Source organism: Periplaneta americana, chromosome 6 (assembly GCF_040183065.1).
Source record: "Periplaneta americana isolate PAMFEO1 chromosome 6, P.americana_PAMFEO1_priV1, whole genome shotgun sequence".
Lineage (NCBI taxonomy): Eukaryota > Metazoa > Arthropoda > Insecta > Blattodea > Blattidae > Periplaneta > Periplaneta americana.
Window position 1 is genome coordinate 161,191,167 of NC_091122.1, and position 21,107 is coordinate 161,212,273.

Sequence of the window (21,107 nt, forward strand, 5' to 3'; positions counted from 1 at the left end):
ATGTAGCACGTATGGGCGAATCCAGAAATGCATATAGAGTGTTAGTTGGGAGGCCGGAGGGAAAAAGACCATTAGGGAGGCTGAGACGTAGATGGGAAGATAATATTAAAATGGATTTGAGGGAGGTGGGATATGATGATAGAGAATGGATTAATCTTGCTCAGGATAGGGACCGAGGGCGGGCTTATGTGAGGGCGGCAATGAACCTCCGGGTTCCTTAAAATCCAGTAAGTAAGTATTATTATTATCAGGACGAATAGAAGAAATAGTGTACGCAATTCTATGCTTTCCCATTGTCGGTGGCGGACCTGATAACTAATGGCGCTTCGATCGCTAGGATCTATCGGTTGTCTGAAGTCAGATACCTCGAAAATATATTTCTCGCGCGTTTAATGATAAAAGTAGCTTGGAGCTGTTGATATGCTTTGTTGTTGAGAGTTGTTTAGATGTCTTGAATTTGTTGTGCTTTGAATTAACCAGTGATAAAAGAATCTTGTGTTGTGGTTTTACGAAATAATTAAAATGCCGTACTGTATTGTTCCGGGTTGTAGATCGAAATACGGTAGAAATAGTATAACAAGACATTTCTTTTCATCTCCCAAAGAAAAAGATGAGTTTGGGAAATGGGCAGCTTTCGGTAAATAACCGTATTTGTGATGTGCATTTTTCCGAATACATGATTATAAAATCAGATCGCCACAGAATGTTTACGTTCTGCAGGTAACGCCTGACTAAACAGAATGAAAACAGAGTCACGGGTAGAAGGTGGAGGAAGTAGGGATGGTAATGTTTGCGCTCTAGGGAGCGCATGTTTAACATCCCTGCCTTATTCTGTCTGACCTTTTCACACTTTAAATCTTGACCATATCCACATTTCAAATGTTTCCAATCGTTTCTCTTCACTTCGTCGTAATTTTTTATGCTCCACAAATTTCCACACTCCACACAAAACATTTCACTAGTCTCTTCCTTAGTTATTTTCTCAAAGGTTTGTGTGAGATGCTCCTTTTTATGTCAAAAGCTACCTTTGCCATTGCTGTCCCAATATATTGTCCTTGCACCCCGAATTCCTTTCAATTATTTATTGACTCATAAATAACAACTTGACGTCAGACAATGTTAATTTTATATAAGGGTAATTTGTATTAAGGGAACACAACTTTTTTCCTAATGATTTTGTCAGCCAAATTTTGACAGCGTGTTTACTATGTAAAGGATTAACAACGTTCAAACTTTGAACTCACAAAAGTTTTTGGCTTTAGATTTTTTTCTATTGTTTTTTTTTAATATTTCCAAATCCAAGTTTTTATAAGATCTCAATTTTTAAGCTCCTTTTTTGTTACATTCACAAGATATAGAAAAACATTTCTATGGATTCATTTTATGAATTATCCCATTTATTCACTTGGAATTTTTTTTTTTGAAATTCTAAAAATGTTATTTTTCATATAATTCATGAATAGTACATTATGCAACGAGCCTATAATGGTAGTAATTAAGACGCAAGTATGTTTGTTTATGAAACGAGCGCAAGCGAGTTTCATAATTTTCGTACGAGCGTCTTAATTGTTATCATTATAGGCAAGTTTCATATGACTTTTTATGCTCGACCATATTTCTAACTTGAAATTATTCAGAAGTATCATTTTATTTGTATCTGACTCAAGATCGGAAGTGACCTTGTGCATAGCTCGTGTGAGATGTGCGCAGACGCGAAAGTATTGATTTTTACCGAGGAACAATAATGTCATTGACCTTGATGTAGAGAATAACATGAACTAATTTTGGTATAACCTGGAAATTGATTTAGAATTGAAAAACGAGATGACAAATTGAATTTATTTGAATATTATTTACAATTCACGCTAATTATTATAGTAACAGAACATAACCTTCTGCGACAGTATTGGATTTCCAGCCTCCGTGACGTTTCCCTCGTTATCTTTCGATTGCATATCCGAGAATAATCGAAAACCTGAACTTTAATGAATAGGTGTATTTTAATGACATGCATTAAAGTACTGCTACCAGGTGTATAATTACTACATTTCGGCAATGGTCGAGCATAAAAAATATTAATAAAGTAAACTAGCAGCATTTGTAACAAAATAAATGCATAGAAGTATGCACCTACCTCATAAAACCCTTGCAGTAAAATCTTCATCCAGATTGATTAACATTTGGCATAAAAAAGTTGGTGTTGAATAAAAAAAACAAACTTAAGGAAAAATAGATTTGAAAGTAAAATGTATATCTATGTAAATTAAAATTCTCCTCCGCTACATTCATCTAGTAACTTCAGGGAGTCAACGTTACAACAAAAGATTACCAGAGTTTAAATCAGAAGTTTGCACAAAAGAATTCTTTGATGAAAAAAATAATTTTGACAGCTCTTTCAATTCCACGCTCCCTTACAGGTTTAATAAAAAGATCAACGTATTTGTAATCAGATTTGAACTAAATCCATTTGGGGTATGAAAATATACATTCTAAAGAAGTGAAATAGCTAATATAAATGTTTTGGGAGATTTTCAACGGAGTCTCTCCTTAAATACAGTACATCTATTTATACTGTCCAGTTTATTTATTTACTTATTTATTTATTTAGTTATTTATTTAGTTATTTATTTATTTATTTATTTAGTTAGTTACTTATTTAGTTATTTATTTACTTATTTAGTTATTTATTTATTTACTTATTTAGTTATTTATTTATTTACTTATTTAATTAATTAAATCCAGACGTTTGAGGTGGGCAGGGCATGTAGCTCGTATGGGCGAATCCAGAAATGCATATAGAGTGTTAGTTGGGAGACCGGAGGGAAAAAGACCTTTAGGGAGACCGAGACGTAGATGGGAGGATAATATTAAAATGGATTTGAGGGAGGTGGGGTATGATGATAGAGACTGGATTAATCTTGCACAGGATAGGGACCGATGGCGGGCTTATGTGAGGGCGGCAATGAACCTTCGGGTTCCTTAAAAGCCATTTGTAAGTAAGTAAATTAAATTTATTTATATAATTAAATTAATTAAATTTATTTAATTAAGTTATTTAAGGCATTTATTTAATTCAATTAACTGATTTATTTATTTATTTCATTTAATTAATTAATTAATTTATATATTTATTTCATTTAATTAATTAATTTATTTAATTAATTCAATTTATTTATTTTATTTAGTTATTTAATTTTATTTATTTATTTATTTTATTTAATTAATTAATTTTATCTCTTTTATTTTATTTATTTATTTATTTAATTTATTTAATTAATTACTTTATTAATTTAATTTATTTAATTAATTACTTTATTAATTTAATTTATTTAATTAATTAATTTAATTAATTTATTTTATTTATTTATTATTTAATTTATTTAATTTATTTGTTTTATTTATATATTTATTTACTTATTTACTTATTTATTTACTTATTCATTTAGTTATCTATTTATTTTATTTTATTTTATTTTATTCAATTTAATTTAATTTAATTTAATTTAGTTTAGTTTAGTTTAGTTTAGTTTAGTTTAGTTTAGTTTAGTTTAGTTTAGTTTTGTTTTTTATTTTATTTTATTTTATATATTTTTTTAATTTAATTTTTATTTTATTTTATTTTTATTTTTTTTTTTCATTTTATTTTTTAATTTTTATTTTTTATGTCATCTTTTATTTTATTTATTTTTTATTTTATTTTTTACTTTACTTTTATGTGCGAACATTTCTCAAGCCTATGTGATGAAATATGACCAAGGAAGTGAATGCTAACATGGAAAATAACTTTAATGAGAGAGATTTGCATTTCGTTGTATTTTTATTTTCAACCTATTGCGTAATGCACATGGTGTAAAATATACTATATTCGTTTCTCTGGTAATATTATTTTCTACAGTCTGCAGAATTTTTAGTACCAGTGTATTGAAAATTGCTTTTCTATAGTAGAGTAATTGCGAACTAACTTTATTCTCAGGATTCCCGTGCAGAAAACTTCATACCACTGTATTTCATTCTTATTTTATACGTGAAATGTAAATTGTACCGACAATGAGAAAATCTGACGTGAGTAAATGACAAGTGTCCAGCTGTATGCACGTAAATAGTACCGCCTTATTGCATTTAAATACGTCGAATTCCAAACTAATTTGATTTTAAGTTTCCAGTATGTAGTCGTCCATTTTAAAACGTACACTGAAATAAATCTTTCTTCTTATGTTTGACGCATTAAACTTTTTATTTCTCTTTCAGAGACGTGGTCGTTTTATTATTCGTGTCCGGAATGTTAATTACTATTGCAGCGGATTCGTTTGCGTAATACAAAAAGTGACCTAAACGTAGATGATTTTCTCATTGCCAGTCACTTTGAAACAATGATTTATCTGTTCATTAATGAATGCTCTTTTTGAATTGAACGGAATTGCATAGGTCTGATTTTTTTTTTTTTAAGTTTCATTCTTAATTCTGCTATTACCGTCTTTCTGGTACAGACATGATTGGATTCTTTGTATGATTTTCATTAACGTTATATAGACCAACTTCTCAAGTAGGAAACATAAATTTTGGATAACATCCTCGTGAATTACGGAAAAAGACTGCCAATAAAATAATAATTATGTTTACTTTGATGCACAACGTGTTTCCATTTCCTTCTTATTTAAAGCAGTTGGCATTTATGTCTTTTCTGTTTTCGCATTGTTTCGTCAGCTCCATTTTTTCCGGACGTCCGACATCTCTTCCTTCTATGGTTTTACATTACAATCACTGTTGGTATATTTGAGTCTCGGAAGTTGAGAAGGAAAAAAATAAGCGGAAGTGTGAAAATGAGGAGGTGAAATGGAAGTTGAGAAGAAAGAAGAGAAGTAAGAGGAAGATATGAAAATTAGAAGATAACGTGGAAGTTGAGAAGAAAGAAGAGAAGTGAGAGAGAAATATGGAAAATGAGGTGAATTGGAAGTTGAGAAGAAATAAAAGAAGTGAGAAGAAGATATGGGAAATAAGAAGGTGAAGTGGAAGTTGAGAAGAATGAAAAGTAGCCGAAGGAAGTTATGGAAAATAAGGGAGTGAAGTGGAAGTTGAGAAGAAAGAAAAGAAGTGAGAAGAAGATATGGGAAATAAGAAGGTGAAGTGGAAGTTGAGAAGAATGAAAAGTAGCCGAAGGAAGTTATGGAAAATAAGGGAGTGGAGTGGAAGTTGAGAAGAAAGAAAAGAAGTGAGAAGAAGATGTGGGAAATAAGAAGGTGAAGTGGAAGTTGAGAAGAATGAAATGTAGCCGAAAGAAGTTACGGAAAATAAGGGAGTGAAGTGGAAGTTGAGAAGAAAGAAGAGAAGTGAGAAGAAGATATGGGAAATTATGGAAAATAAGAGGGTGAAGTGGAAGTTGAGAAGAAAGAAAAGAAGTGAGAAGAAGATATGGAAAGTTATGGAAAATAAGGGGGTGAAGTGGAAGTTGAGAAGAAAGAAAAGAAGTGAGAAGAAGATATGGAGGGGAAGTGGAAGTTGAGAAGAAAGAAAAGAAGCAGAAAAAAGTTTGGAACATAAGTAGGTGAAGTGGAAGTTGAGAAGAAAAGAAGCAGAAGGAAGGTATGGAAAATAAGGAGGTGAAGTGGAAGTTGAGAAGAATAAAAAGTAGCAGAAGGAAGTTATGGAAAATAATGGGGTGAAGTGGAAGTTGAGAAGAAAGGAAAGAAGTGAGAAGAAGAAATGGGAAATAAGCAGGTGAAGTGGAAGTTGAGAAGAATGAAAAGTAGCCGAAGGAAGTTATCGAAAATAAAGGGGTGAAGTGGAAGTTGAGAAGAAAGAAAAGAAGTGAGAAGGAGATATGGAAAGTTATGGAAAATAAGGGGGTGAAGTGGAAGTTGAGAAGAAAGAAAAGAAGTGAGAAGAAGATATGGAGGGGGGAGTGGAAGTTGAGAAGAAGATATGGAAAGTTATGGAAAATAAGGGGGTGAAGTGGAAGTTGAGAAGAAAGAAAAGAAGTGAGAAGAAGATATGGAGGGGAAGTGGAAGTTGAGAAGAAAGAAAAAAAGCAGAAAAAAGTTTGGAACATAAGTAGGTGAAGTGGAAGTTGAGAAGAAAAGAAGCAGAAGGAAGGTATGGAAAATAAGGAGGTGAAGTGGAAGTTGAGAAGAATAAAAAGTAGCAGAAGGAAGTTATGGAAAATAATGGGGTGAAGTGGAAGTTGAGAAGAAAGGAAAGAAGTGAGAAGAAGAAATGGGAAATAAGCAGGTGAAGTGGAAGTTGAGAAGAATGAAAAGTAGCCGAAGGAAGTTATCGAAAATAAAGGGGTGAAGTGGAAGTTGAGAAGAAAGAAAAGAAGTGAGAAGGAGATATGGAGGGGAAGTGGAAGTTGAGAAGAATGAAAAGTAGCCGAAGGAAGTTATGGAAAATAATGGGGTGAAGTGGAAGTTGAGAAGAAAGAAAAGATGTGAGAAGAAGATATGGAGGGGAAGTGGAAGTTGAGAAGAAAGAAAAGAAGCAGAAAAAAGTTTGGAACATAAGTAGGTGAAGTGGAAGTTGAGAAGAAAAGAAGCAGAAGGAAGGTATGGAAAATAAGGAGGTGAAATGGACGTTGAGAAGGAAAAGAAGAAGCAGAAGGAAAGTATGGAAAATGAAGTGACGTGAAAGTTGAGAAGAAAGAAAAGGAGCATAATAAAGGTAGGAAAATAAGTAGGTGAAATGGAAATTGAGAAAAAAGAAAAGAAGCAGAAGGAAGGTATGGAAAATAAGAAGGTGAAGTGGAAGTTAAGAAGAAAGAAAAGAAGCAGAAGAAAGGTATGGAAATTAAGAAGGTGAAGTGGAAGAGGAGAAAGAAAAGAACTGAGAGAAAATTATGAAAAATAAGGCGATGAAGTGGAAATTGAGAAGAAAGAGAAGATTAGAGAAGAAACTGAGCAGGTGAAGAGGAAATTGAGAAGAAAGGAAAGAAGCAGAAGGAAGATATGAAAAATAAGGAGGTGAAGTGGAAGTTGAGGAGAAAGAAAAGTAGTGAGATGAAGATATGGAAAATGAGATGAAGTGGAAATTGAGAAGGAAGAAAAGAAGCACAAGAAGGTGTGGACAAAAGGGTGGTGTAGTGGAAGTTGAAAAGGGAGAAGTGAATTAGGAGGAATATGTGGAAAAGGAGGTGAAGTGGGAGTTGAGAAGAAACAAGAGAAGTGAGAGGAAAATATTGAGACAAAATGGAAGTTGAGAAGAAAGAATAGAAGTGAATGGAAGAAAATTATACAAAGTGAAGGAGTTGAGAATAAAGGCAGATAGTGAGAGAAAAATATGGAAAATAAAGAGGTGAAGTGGAAGTTGAGAAGAAAGAAGAAAACAGGAAGTCATGGAAAATAATGAGGTGAAGTGGAAGTTGAGAATTAAGAAGAAATGTAGGGAAAAGAATTGGAGGAGAAAGTGAATTACATGGAAAACACACAATTGATAATTAAGGGAAATAATATAAATGTGAAGGAGGAGATAATGATGTGGTGAAGTAATACTGAATAAATTGTTTGGAGAGCCGAGGTGAAGGTGAAGAGTAAGATGATGTCAAAGACGTTGAGGAGAAAATGAAAGGAAAAGATTGTTATACTTTTTTTTTAATTTTCAGGAAAGGGAGATTTATAAATACACAGCCTATTTGCCATTTATTTCATAAAGAATTCACCATAGAGGCTTTTGGCATACAGTGAAAATTTTACGTTAGTTTGGTATTCTTCCATTTATTTAAAATTTTCTGAGAATATTTCCATTAATTAATTAATATTTATTAATATGAAAAGTCTTCAAACACTAAGTGAAATTCATTTTATCTGTAGCTATTAAAAAAAAGAGACAGCTATTAAACAGATAAATCCTGGAAATGCTACAACGCAGACAACTTTGAGGAATAATTACATTTTAAGAGATTCACCTTAGAAGAAGTTCACCTTCAGGTGAAGATGCCACAAAAATAAAATAAAAGGCAGATGGTCATCGATTGAGTGATATCATCTCTACATCCTTCAGCGATCATTAAGTGGTTGAAAAATTCAGCCTTCCTTGTAGTTTAGCCTTACCGTTAAGAATATTGGCATGATTATTATCATTAATCTCTGATCTTTAGCTTTTACGGCGAAATAATGTTTCATTGGAAATTATTCAAATAATCACATTCATAAATATTATTGTCAGTACCTTGGAAACCTGCTGCTATTATTCTGCGTAATTACCATTATTAGAAGCCTGAAATATTCTCAGAAACAAAATACAGCAATGTTAATGAGGATATGCACAAGTTTCACTGAAAATAATAAGTATATTCAGTACTTACAAATGAATATGATTGTAAGATAATGATGAAGCTGATCATGAAAAGGAAAAGGAACTGGCTAAGAAGAAACTGCCTACTGAAGAATGCACTGAAGGAATGGTAAATGGAAGAAAAGTTCGGGGCAGAAGAAGATATCAAATGAAAGACGATATTAAGATAGTTGGATCGTATGTAGAGACTAAAAGGAAGGTAGATAATAGAAAAGATTGGAGAAAACTGGGTTTGCAGTGAAAGATCTACCCTGAGCAAAAAACTATAAATGAATGAATGGTTGTAAAATTAAGACAATATAATAATAATAATAATAATAATAATAATAATAATAATAATAATAATAATAGTTTTATTTTCCCTGGCAGAGTTAAGGCCATCAGGCCTTCTCTTCCACTCAACCAGGATCAAATCACATACAAATACATATATATATATATATATATATATATATATATATATATATATACAGTATATATATATATATATATATATATATATATATATATATAAGGTAAAGGTAACCCAGTAACATGCCATGAACACACTTGGGGGGCATGGAGGTAGAGCCCCATACTTTCCATGACCTCGGCACTAGAATGAGGTGGTGTGGTCGGCACCACGCTCTGACCGCCTTTTACCCCCGGGAAAGACCCGGTATTCAATTTTGTAGGAGGCTGAGTGAACCTCGGGGCCGTTCTGAAAGTTTGGCAACGAGAAAAAATCCTGTCACCACCTGGGATCGAACCCCGGACCTTCCAGTCCGTAGCCAGCTGCTCTACCGAGCTACCCGGTCGCCATATATATATATATATATATATATATTTATTTATTTATTTATTTACAGTGCAGGTGGGCAAACATCCGGTGACAATGGTAACTTAATTACAAACAAAAATAACAATTACCTAATAGGCTATAGAATAAAACAATTAACACACTATATAATTAATACAAATATATAATTACACATCTTGATTACACAACTTTTAACACTACATTACTTCAGAAAACGTATTATGTGTCTTTCACGTGTTAAATTTTATTACCGTGTTAACATGTTTCGGCCTGGTATTGGCCATCTTCAGAACTAGCTGTTGCTGGTCTTGCCGCCTATTGTTTTGTTTCCTGTGTGGGTGTGTTTGTGTAGTGTAATGTGCAGTCAAAGAGTGTGTGTGTTCTGAAATTGAGTTGTGTGTTGAGAATTTCATTTGGATGTGTTTTTGTGTGTCTGTATATTTCATATTGTTCTAGTGTGTTTAGTTTCTGGCTTTTTGGTTGGATGTGTAGAATTTCCATGTCTGTGTTGATGTCTCTGTAGGTGTGGTTAGCATTTGTGACGTGTTCTTCATATGTGGAAGTGTTTTGTAATTTTGTTATGGTTGTGACAGACAGGCAGATCGTTTCAAACGCGTTACAAAGAACACATCACAGCCATAACAAAATTACAGAACACTTCCACATATGCAGAACGCGTCACAAATGCTAACCACACCTACAGAGATATCAACACAGACATGGAAATTCTACACATCCAACCAAAAAGCCAGAAACTACACACACTAGAACAATATGAAATATACAGACACATAAAAACACACCCCAACGAAATTCTCAACACACAACTCAATTTCAGAACACACACACTCTTTGACTCCATATTACACTACACAAACACACCCACACACGAAACAAAACAAAAGGCGCCAAGACCAGCAACAACCAGTTCTGATGATGGCCAATAGCAGGCCGAAAATGTTAACGAGGTAATAAAATTTAACACGTGAAAGACACATAATACACTTTCCGATATAATTACAATACACAATAATTACAAATAATAATAATAATAATAATAATAATAATAATAATAATAATAGTTCAGATAACTTAATTAATAAGTAAACCCAATTTTCCTTTACAACCCACATATGTACTACGCGACCAAGGCGGGACCCGTCGTGGCAGAATGAGGAACTCCGTGCTCGCTGCGTATGTTTACAGCTGGAGTGTCGTCACATCCAATGCCTAGCGTTTCAATCTGGTCGCAATGCCGCGTGTAGGAAGACGTGTTTTTAGTAGCCAAGCGCGGAGCATTATTTATGTCATAAAATTTTGTGATAGAAAAGACAACGGATTTATTCCTACCTCTATCGAAGGCAACAGTGTGTGCTGCAGCTATTGTAAAGTTAAATAAGGAAACAATTAGTAGAATTAGAAAGGAAGGTAAAGAATATGAGGACAAGGGTGTAGAAATATCGACACCAAACAAAGTTAGACGACCTCCTACAAATAGGTTGAATTAGACGATATGGACAAATTTATCATAAGAAGAGAAGTTCATAAATATTATAGTCTCTACAAAGAGCTTTCAACATTAGGAAAGTTGCATCAATTTTGTAAGAGAGAGATAGGTTTTAAAGGATGCAAGGAAATTTTACGAAAACTCATACTGTCCATGGGTTTGCATTAAAAAAATGTAAAGATAAAAGAAAATATCTAATAGAACGCTCTGATATAGTAGTTCGTTATTTACCTGGACGAAACATGGTTCCATGCCCATTACACTGTGCACAAATGTTGGCAAGACGTAAAGGTGTCAGGAGTTTATACAAATATCAGTGCAGGTCAACGACTTACAGTAGCCCATGTTGGTGGTAGTGATGGTTTTATACCGGTTGCTTTCCTCATATATGATGTCCGGAGTCCGGCCACTTTAAAATGCTAAGGTAAGAAATGTATATCAAATGCAATATTTTATAAAATACAGTACCTACTTTAGTTTACGTTACTTTTGATTCATTTTCCCTCCTTTACGAACACTGATGTTGTGGTGTGTTTTCTGAATAGATTCCTATGTGTGTAAGCATAAATGATAAAATAAAACTAAACAATAAAGTTAACTATATATACGAACATATAACATACAAAGCGTGTTAATAATAATGAAACAAGAGTGCAGTTCAGCATGTGCTTCATTTTGCATCTGATGCGGACTTTACAACACGGCCTGTGTTGTGAAGCGAATCGCAGCGCCACAAAACAAAACGGTTCCTGCTTTGGTCGCATAGTATAGGCCCTACATAAGTTTCACATGATACTGATACTCTTTCACTTCACTCTCACCTCACTGTACTGGCACTATGACACATTTCACTGACACTTTAGAACATATACACACTCTAGAACACATAGACACTTTAGAATACATATGCCTTTATGCCTTTGAATTTAATTTTAATCGTTTCTATTGTAATATGTAGGTCTAATGAAAGTAATTCTGATATTTTACAAGTCCCTCGAAAAGACAAAATATAATGTTTACAAATGAATACCTCTCGCGTGTCTAAGCCTTGCAAATACAACTTAACTGATCTGATTTTTACGATATGTCTTAAAGATGAAATGAAATTTTTACAGTTATGTATTGTGTATATTGATCAATATGATTTCCAACTGTTCGCCAAAGAGAGGAGAAACGTAATCGTCACCTCCTCCTGAATATGCTTCTCAATGCGCCTTCTCGAACGCATCCACGCATCCGATGGCTGCTCTTTGAATGGCCGAACAACTAATATGAATAGAAAAAATTGCCACTAGATAGCAGCACCTAATGTCACTTGAAGTCTCTTGTGGATATATGAGATTTATGTTTATTTTATGTGATTAAAAAACTCGTATAATATTGTTTCGTGATTCTGATAGCTTGTTAATACTTTATATTCTTTGCTATTGAAGCAAGAATAAACACAAGGCATGCATAAACAAAATTAAAAATATGAAAGGCAATGGGTTGCTCAGTTACAAAATCCCTATGTCACATATTTGAAAACACTTTCCAAATTATAATTGCAAATTAACTATTAGCAGAATGTTATGGAACTTGTAAGGTTAATTAATTATTTTTGTTCTTAAAAAACTGCAGGAGACCATGACCTGTTTATATGGTACCAGTTTTTGGTCATTTACAAAAAAATGGACTTTTCAGATAGGGACTTTTACAATTAGGCAATCCAATAGAAAAAGGAAATAGCCTCATCTGTCACCCAATGAACTAATGCCCAGTAACATACAGCTTTAATATTTTCAGAAAAAAGGGCCTCGCCGAACAAGAAAGTTGGAAAACTTTTTCTGTGTGGAACTTCCCTACATTACTAACTATAGGCTTCATGAATTTATCCACATCCCGAAAAGACAAATTATATGATTATGTCTCATGACCAGAACATAGTACGAAATGAAAATATATTGGAAATTTATGCTTGGAGGAGATGGAAAAATTCTAATATCTTGGAGCAACAGTAACAAATAAAATTTACACACTGGAGGAAATTAATCGCGGAATAAATATGAGAAATGCTTGCTGATGTTCGGTTGAGAAGCTTTTGTCATCCAGTCTGCTCTCAAAAAAGCTGAAAGTTAGAATTTATAAAACAGTTATAGGCCTATTACCGATTGTTCTGTCTGGTTGTGAAACTTGGACTCTTACTTTGAGAGAGGAACAGCAGCTAAGAGTGTTCGAGAATAAGGTGCTTAGGAGAATATTTGGGGCTAAGAAGGATGAAGTTACAGGAGAATGGAAAATGTTATACAACGCAGAACTGCACGTATTTTTATTCTTCACCTGATATAATTAGGAACATTAAATCCAAACGTTTGAGATGGGCAGGGCATGTAGCACGTATGGGCGAATCCAGAAATGCATATAGAGTGTTAGTTGGGAGACCGGAGGGAAAAATACCTTTAGGGAGGACGAGACGTAGATGGGAGGATAATATTAAAATGGATTTGAGGGAGGTGGGATATGATGATAGAGACTGGATTAATCTTGCTCAGGATAGGGACCGATGGCGGGCTTATGTGAGGGCGGTAATGAACCTCCGGGTTCCTTAAAAGCCAATAAGTAAGTAAGTAATAACATAGATATTGACGTAATTTAAAATATAATATATGCCTAAGCCTAAATCTAAGTACTTATGTATTTTTTGTCCTCTCTTTTCGAACAATGTCCTCGTTTTTTAAGCATTGTGTCCCATTTTTATCGATATGAATCTGGACATCCTACATTACAGCCTTTATATGTGCCTGTAATAAGCTGTTCAAAGACAAAGTTACAAAACACTACGCAAAATGGATGACTGAAGACGCAAACAATTTAATATCCAGTTGGAAAGATAAGACGACCGTCTATCGAGGTGATGTGTCGGGAGAAGTATTACTACGAGCGTTTTAGAAACTAGAATTTCTAACGGACTCTATGACACTGAGCATGATGATATAGGAAAGAAATGAAAAACATGGAGAAAGTGAATATAAGTTGATGATAGTGCTGAGTGAAATGACGACACGTGATGTAGGATTACATGTCAGTAATTAGCCCAGTTATATACTGATGACCAAGTTCTGTTTGATAAAAACAGAGCATAATGTACAGTAGGCTACAAGAAATGCCGCTTCACAAAATGAAAGTGTTAAAAGCACTATTTGGAAATCTCTTTAACAAAAACTATAGTCATTATATTTTGCGGCAGAAATTAAATCGGAGTACGCGTAAAACTAAAAATTGGAGTCATAACAGAACAAGTATCATAACTTAATTATCCTGGTTGTATTTTTTTTAACGTGGAACGTTCATATCCGTACAGATGGAGGAAAATTGTAATACAAATTACAATACTATGCCTTTTGAGACTTGTGTCGATGCGACCAGCAATACTATCATTAGTTAAAGAACTTCATTCTTCAATCATGTATGTGTATGTATTTATTCACACAGCAAATGGGTAAATACCGGTGGCAGTGGTAACTAATTACACTCAATAATGACAATAATAATAAAATACAGTCATAATATAAATAATAAAATGATAATAGCAATATATAATAATATTATCAAGGAGCATCCTAAATAAATGAATCACTTAATATAACATAATTAATTAAAGTAAATCTAATTTAATTCTTAACCCTAAGTTAGAACTTAAAACCACGAGTATATATGATCCATATTCAAACTTGCACAAGTACCTTTCAGCACTGCACTCATTTCGCTATCAATTCACTCACAGACATATTTCACTAACACTTCAAAAACATTTCTCTGTTCAAATACTTTGCACTGCCACTGTAAACTATAGAACTTCACTGACACAAACACACTTCACTGTCACAACACATTTCACAGACACAACACCCTTCTTCACTGATACAACATTTCAAATAACAGAACATCAATTACATCCTTATTATTCCGTAGAATTGTACTTACCATATTAACCTCAAATCGCTAGCCTAGACCCCATTACAAGCAATTTAGGATGTTCACTATAACTCACACCAGTTCACTATAAATCTATTTTTCTGCCACTATAACTCTCAGAATTTACTTATAAGCTCACTGCACTTTCACTACAACACACTGCACACCCAATATAAATCACTGGAGATTCACTATGTTTCTCTGCTTACTCACTATACTTGTAAAACCACAAAATAGTATGTATAATGTATTACCGTCTATTAGTGAAGTCCTTAAGCCTATTTTTAAATACATTTTTGGTTATTGGTAAAGCCTTTAGTAAGTCTGCAGGTAGAGCATTCCAGTCCCTGATAGTACGATTGAGAAAAGAAAACTTTCCAGTGTCCGTCCTCACAGCTCAAGTTATGCTCCTACTACGACTAGGGTTGACATCTTTCAAGGATGCAGGACAGGACAGACTCCTCATCCACAAGGACCGACGGACGAACAGATTTATTTTAATTCAGTCTTACTTGTTTACTTACAAATGGCTTTTAATGAACCCGCAGGTTCATTGCCGCCCGCAGAATTATACTTCATACGCACTTACACTATTGCGGGTTGCTTGGAGACTTTAGGTAACCAAACGCAGGTTTATAGTAATAAAACTAAAGAGGAGTAGCCTCAATGAATATTCTTGCCATATTTCGTTTCTTACTGAAATGTCTTGAGTTAATTCCTCTTGTAATTTTATACGGCTGATATATACAAAATATCTTTTGTGTGTAAACCAGAGAATGGACGTTCGGTTTGAGATATGTCTTGTAAATAACAAGTTTTAGATTAGATTTAGATTTATTTAATAATAACGTATACATAAAAACGTTACATTAGAGTACCCCGAAAGAGCAAAGCTCGTGTTCGGGGACAGTTCCGTTACATACTTTGTAGACAAAATACTTAAGATAAAAGGTCACATAAAGATGATAATAAAATTAGTAATAATAATACTAGTAATAACTGAGTGAACAAAGAGACGATGTTGAGATTGGTGTATTAATGTTAAATTATTATTAGGAGTATAATTAGTACAGGTCATGTCGATGTAGTAACCAAGATAAGATAGAAAAATATACTTAGGATAGAAATAAACTAGTTTTACAATACATGGTATTTAATATAATACAGGGAAGTCTGTCATATAAATTTTTTTAATTCTGGATCTGAAAATTTCATTGCTTAAAGTAGTCAATTCTGGATGAAATTTTATTATGGAATCATATAGACGTGGACCATAATTTGTACTGTGTAGTAAAGCATCAGATGTGAAACATTTAGGTTGAACTAAATTATGAATTTCGCTTCGTCTTGTATTATGATCATGTGGCTGAGCTACAAATTTCATTCTATTTTTATGATAGAATTTCATTAAAGAGTATTTATAAATATGGTCAATTCTAAAAACATTCAATTCGGAAGGGATAAAATTTGTTGGATAATCCAGTCGCCTTTTCAAACAAATTTTGTTTACACGTTTTTGCAACATAATCAGAGGAAGAAGAGCAGTTTTTGTAATGTCTCCCCATCCAGTTATACCATATTGGTTAACAGATTCAACTATAGCCAAATAAACCAAACGTAATACATGAGTAGGCAAGTAATGGCGAAGGTTTACAAATTTGTAAATTGTTTTGCGGAACCTGTTACATAAAAAGGTAATTTGTCTACCCCATTTCAAGTGCTGATCAACAATAATTGCCAGGTATTTCACATCTACAGATTCTTTCAGGCAAGGGCATTTACAGGTTGTAGAGAGTTTACCAAATGAGTTGTGGATTATTAATTTTAAATGAGAAAGTGATTTCAATTTGTTCAATCCAGATACTGTTAAAGAAAATGGTACCAAAGTAGTTTTAGTTATATTTAGAAATAGCAAATTTGCATCAAGCCAGTTTTTGATCAAATTTATACCTACATTGGCATGTTTATAAGTGTCCTCCCAAGTTAAACCACTGAAAATCTCCACCGTATCATCAGCGTAAGAATAAAAGGAGCCATTATGTACTTTCAAATCAATGTTTAATAAATCATTAATATATATAAAAAATAGAATGAAATGAAAGAATAAACTATGCAATAAGTAATATTCGTAATCATAAAGGAACCTAATTATTGCAAAAGGATGAAATTTATTATGAGAGTGAATGCGTTACCTTCATAACACGCTATGTTTCTTTTAAGTGTAACAGAGACTACAAAATCTGGTGACCACAACAGTAAAGTGTTTCGATGAGAAATCGTATTAGTAATGTAAAAATGAATACCACATTATTTGAAGAACGTATATGGTTATGTGTGGATAACTCTATGTGCGAGTAGACTATCCTTGAACTTTTATTAATGTACTTCTAAATAAAACATAACCATCACAAACATAATTACAGAAACGAAATGGCCTCAAAGGCACGCCAAGGTATGAACACATTGCGTAATAGTCGTGGCGAGTTGACAGTCGTTCGTGCCATTTATATTGATCACGAAAGAATAAAAACACCAAGATAATTCTATTTTCGGATATGTATATCCCAAGTTCGCGTATATTTTTACTCTTCAAATATCACCATCATGAACTTCTTCGTTGCAGACAATGTGATCTGTAACTATAATCTAAGAAACATGGCCTTAATCCCTCCATAGATGTCATGGTCTTCCTTGATTTCTATGTCCTCTTGGTCTATGTACTGAAGCTAATCTTGAAAGTCTCTCCCTTTCCACTGTTTCTACATGGTTCTTCCACTGTTGCTGATATTGTTGAAATTCTTCAGTTATACAAGGAACTTATGTTTTTCGGATATTATGTTTCTTCTATGATCCAACCTCGTTATATCCAATAACGATCTTAAAAAACGCATCTGAACTGCTTCAAGTTTTTGTGAGTTTCGTTTACTTATCGATGTAGCTCAGTCGGCAGACTCGCTGGGCTGCTGATCCGGAGCTGCGTTCGGGCTTGGGTTGGATCCCCCTTTGGATTCATTGAATGGTTTCTTCCGAAGTTTTCCCCAGCCGTGGGACTGAAGCCGGATGGTCTATGGCGAGTCCTCGGCATCACTTCATTTCACCCCTTTGATCTGATTACCTGGTTGGGTTTTTCCGAGGTTTTCCCCAACCAAAAGCAAATGTCGGGTAATCTTTTGGCGAATCCTCGGACCTCACCTCAATATATTGTAAAAAATTGCAGAAAATTGTAAAAAAATGTAGAAAATTACTAAATGGTAAAATTGTAAAAATTCTAAAATATTGTAAAAATTTATAAAAATTGTAATTGTAATATTGTAATATTTTGACTAGTTCCACGTCTTAAAGCTTCATTGTTCATGTAAAGCTATGGAATATAATAAATTAATGAATGAATAACATCCAAATTCCGCTTACATAACTGAGTGCTTTTTTGACTTTATGTTGTGTAGTCTTAACTTTGTATCCACTCTCACCAGTTTGCCAAAATGCCTTCTGTTAACTCCATTTTATTATTTTTGTAATTTGACATCTAGATCAATTTTATCTCCTGCAAATAAATTTCCTAAGTATGTAAATTCAAAAACTTGTTCTATTATTTCCTCTTTTATTTCTTGGATGTTTTTCCCACATATTGCCATTGCCTTTGTTTTTGAAGTGGAGATTTTCATGTCATATTCGCTTACTATTTTATATAATCGACGTGCTGCAATCTGATAAAAGTAGCTGATCAACGGCGTATTGTATTGTTTGGACTGATTGGTTCCTTGATAGTTGTATACAATATTATGGGCCATTTTATTTCATTCTTGAGTTATTCTGTTTGATATAATATGTTTAATAAAAGTGGAAGTAAACCACAACGTTGTCGAACATCTTTATTAGTGTACGTGGGTTCCGATATTTGACAATTTATTAATTTTATCGAACTTTTAAATTTAGATATAAGCTCTGTATTGCCTTTATTAAATGCTGATCTTTGTGTTCTTCCTTTAATATGTTCCAAAGTTTGTCTCGATTTGAACTGTCGTATGCCTTTTCAAAATCAATGGATAGTAAATACAATGGGCTTACACAATTTAACTTAGTATGTCATTTTATGTAGAATTTTTTTTAGATGTTTCATTATATACAGGACATAATTAACTTTTTTGCTTCTGCAGTGAGAATACACTTGAGAACTGGAATTTAAGTATTAAATGTATCTGTTAAATAACCAATTGTAGCATCTTCTGCACAACCATGAATATCTTCGCTGTCAGAGATATTTATATAAATTTGTTAAAATATTTGCAATAATTTAAATCCTCTACTTAACAAACATTGATCTGCATATAGCAATCATTATATCTTCTATAAATTTTGGTAAAGGTACTGAATCTTATAATCTGCTGAACAAAAAGCAACTGAAAATAAGTTCTAAGACCATAAGAAATAAATGCTACGATATTTGCCTCTATTCAGAAAACCTTTGAACATGTATGTTTGTATGTGTATGTATTTATTTACATTGCAAATGGGTATATACCCGGTGGCAGTGGTAACTAATTACACTCAATGACAATAATAATAATAATAATAATAATAATAATAATAATAATAATAATAGTAATAATAATAATAATAATAATAATAATTATTATTATTATTATTATTATTATTATTATTATTATTATTATTATTATTATTATAACAATAATAATAACAAGGAGCATCCTACATTTAATGAAACACGATCACATAAAATAACATTTAAAGTAACTCTAATTTGTATCTTAACCCTAAGTTCGAACTAAAACCCACGAGTATGATATGTTCATACCTGCGCTACACTCATTTCGCTGTCAACTCACTCACTGCACTGGAACTAAGACACATTTCACTGATTCTATCCTGATTTCATTAACTCTTCAAAAACATTTGACTGTTCAAATACTTTGCATTGCCATTACAAACAATAAAACTTCACTGACTCAAACACACTTCACTTACACAACACACTTCACTGACACAACACACTTTACATTTCACTGAAACAACACACTTCTTCACTAATACAACACTTCAAATAACAAAATATCAATTACACTCTTTAAATAGTGTGTATAATACACTACCGTCTGTTAGTAAATTCCTTAAGCCTATTTTTAAATACATTTTTGGTTATTGGTAAAGCCTTTAGTAAGTCTGGAGGTAAAGCATTCCAGTCCCTGATAGTACGATTGAGAAAAGAAAACTTTCCAGTGTCCGTCCTCTGCCTTCTTTCCCTCAATTTATGTGAGTGGTCGTTCCTTGAAGAGTAATTTGGAGGCTGCAACCTATTTTTTATTTCTCTCTAAATTATCTTACGTCCTCATCCAAATATTTAAATTATCATAATGGTAACCTTTATGAGCTCTTTCTGCGTTCGATACACACAAATATGAGACATTTACAAATAAATATTTGTGACCACATTTTAAATAGCATTCGTTTGAATATAAGGGATTGGTAGCAACAGGTTTCTTTTAACCTTGAATTTTTATGTAAATTGGAGACTTTATGCTAAGGTCAGGTTTTCCCGTAGTGGGAATGGAATGGAATGTGCCGACTTAGTTAAAAAAATTACATAATTGTTGACACATTTGCAACACCGTCTTCAGAATACATTAGCGTATACACAATTGTTTCTGTTTTTTTATTTTCAAACTCGTACTCGTATATTGCTAAAACCTTTAATTTTTTTCAATTAATTATACTTGATATGGTGTTCTTGGAGAAACACAATGTCGTACTCTGAAGTACCCTAATATTTTTGTGTAACGTAACGGTTAACTTCAAAGTAGGAAGTATTTTGTACTGCCGTCCATTAATATTTATTAAGGACATCAATGTTATATCGTCCATATGTGGAGCTATATTACAGCCTCAAGCTATGAATCAAGTATTTTGAAACCACTTAACTAAACGAGACGTTGTTTTCAGCAATAAAATTACAAACTAAAGAAGCCAATTCATTCCTTTAGCCAAGTAGATACAAATGTGATACAGGATCTGATATATTTGAACATGCTGTTCTATGAAGGTTAGAGAGACGAAAATAACGTAGAATAGGCTATGGTTTGAAAAGGGTAATTTATTGACGTATAATCGTCTTTAAATCACAAATTCTAAGTGTTTTCAATGGAATCGTAAAATTTCTTACACTTTTACCTGACAACGGTTCTTTACACGATGTAATAAATCATACATAGGTATAGTGAGGATCACGTAAGAGTAGTTCCTATGGGTGGCTATTCATAGACATTTCTCTAGCCCGCGCTACGAGCGTGCTAAACTAGCCCCGGCTATCGACTGGTTACCTGTACAGGATTCATATATTATATCATATCATATCATATATCGTATATCATATCATATCATATCATATCATATCATATCATATCATATCATATCATATCATATCATATCATATCATATCATATCATATCGCTAACATTGGTTTATGAATACGAAAAATGTTAGTTCGCTGATAATCCAACAGAAGCCCGTGCTAAGAATGTCTATGAATACGGTCCTAAAAGACTAATT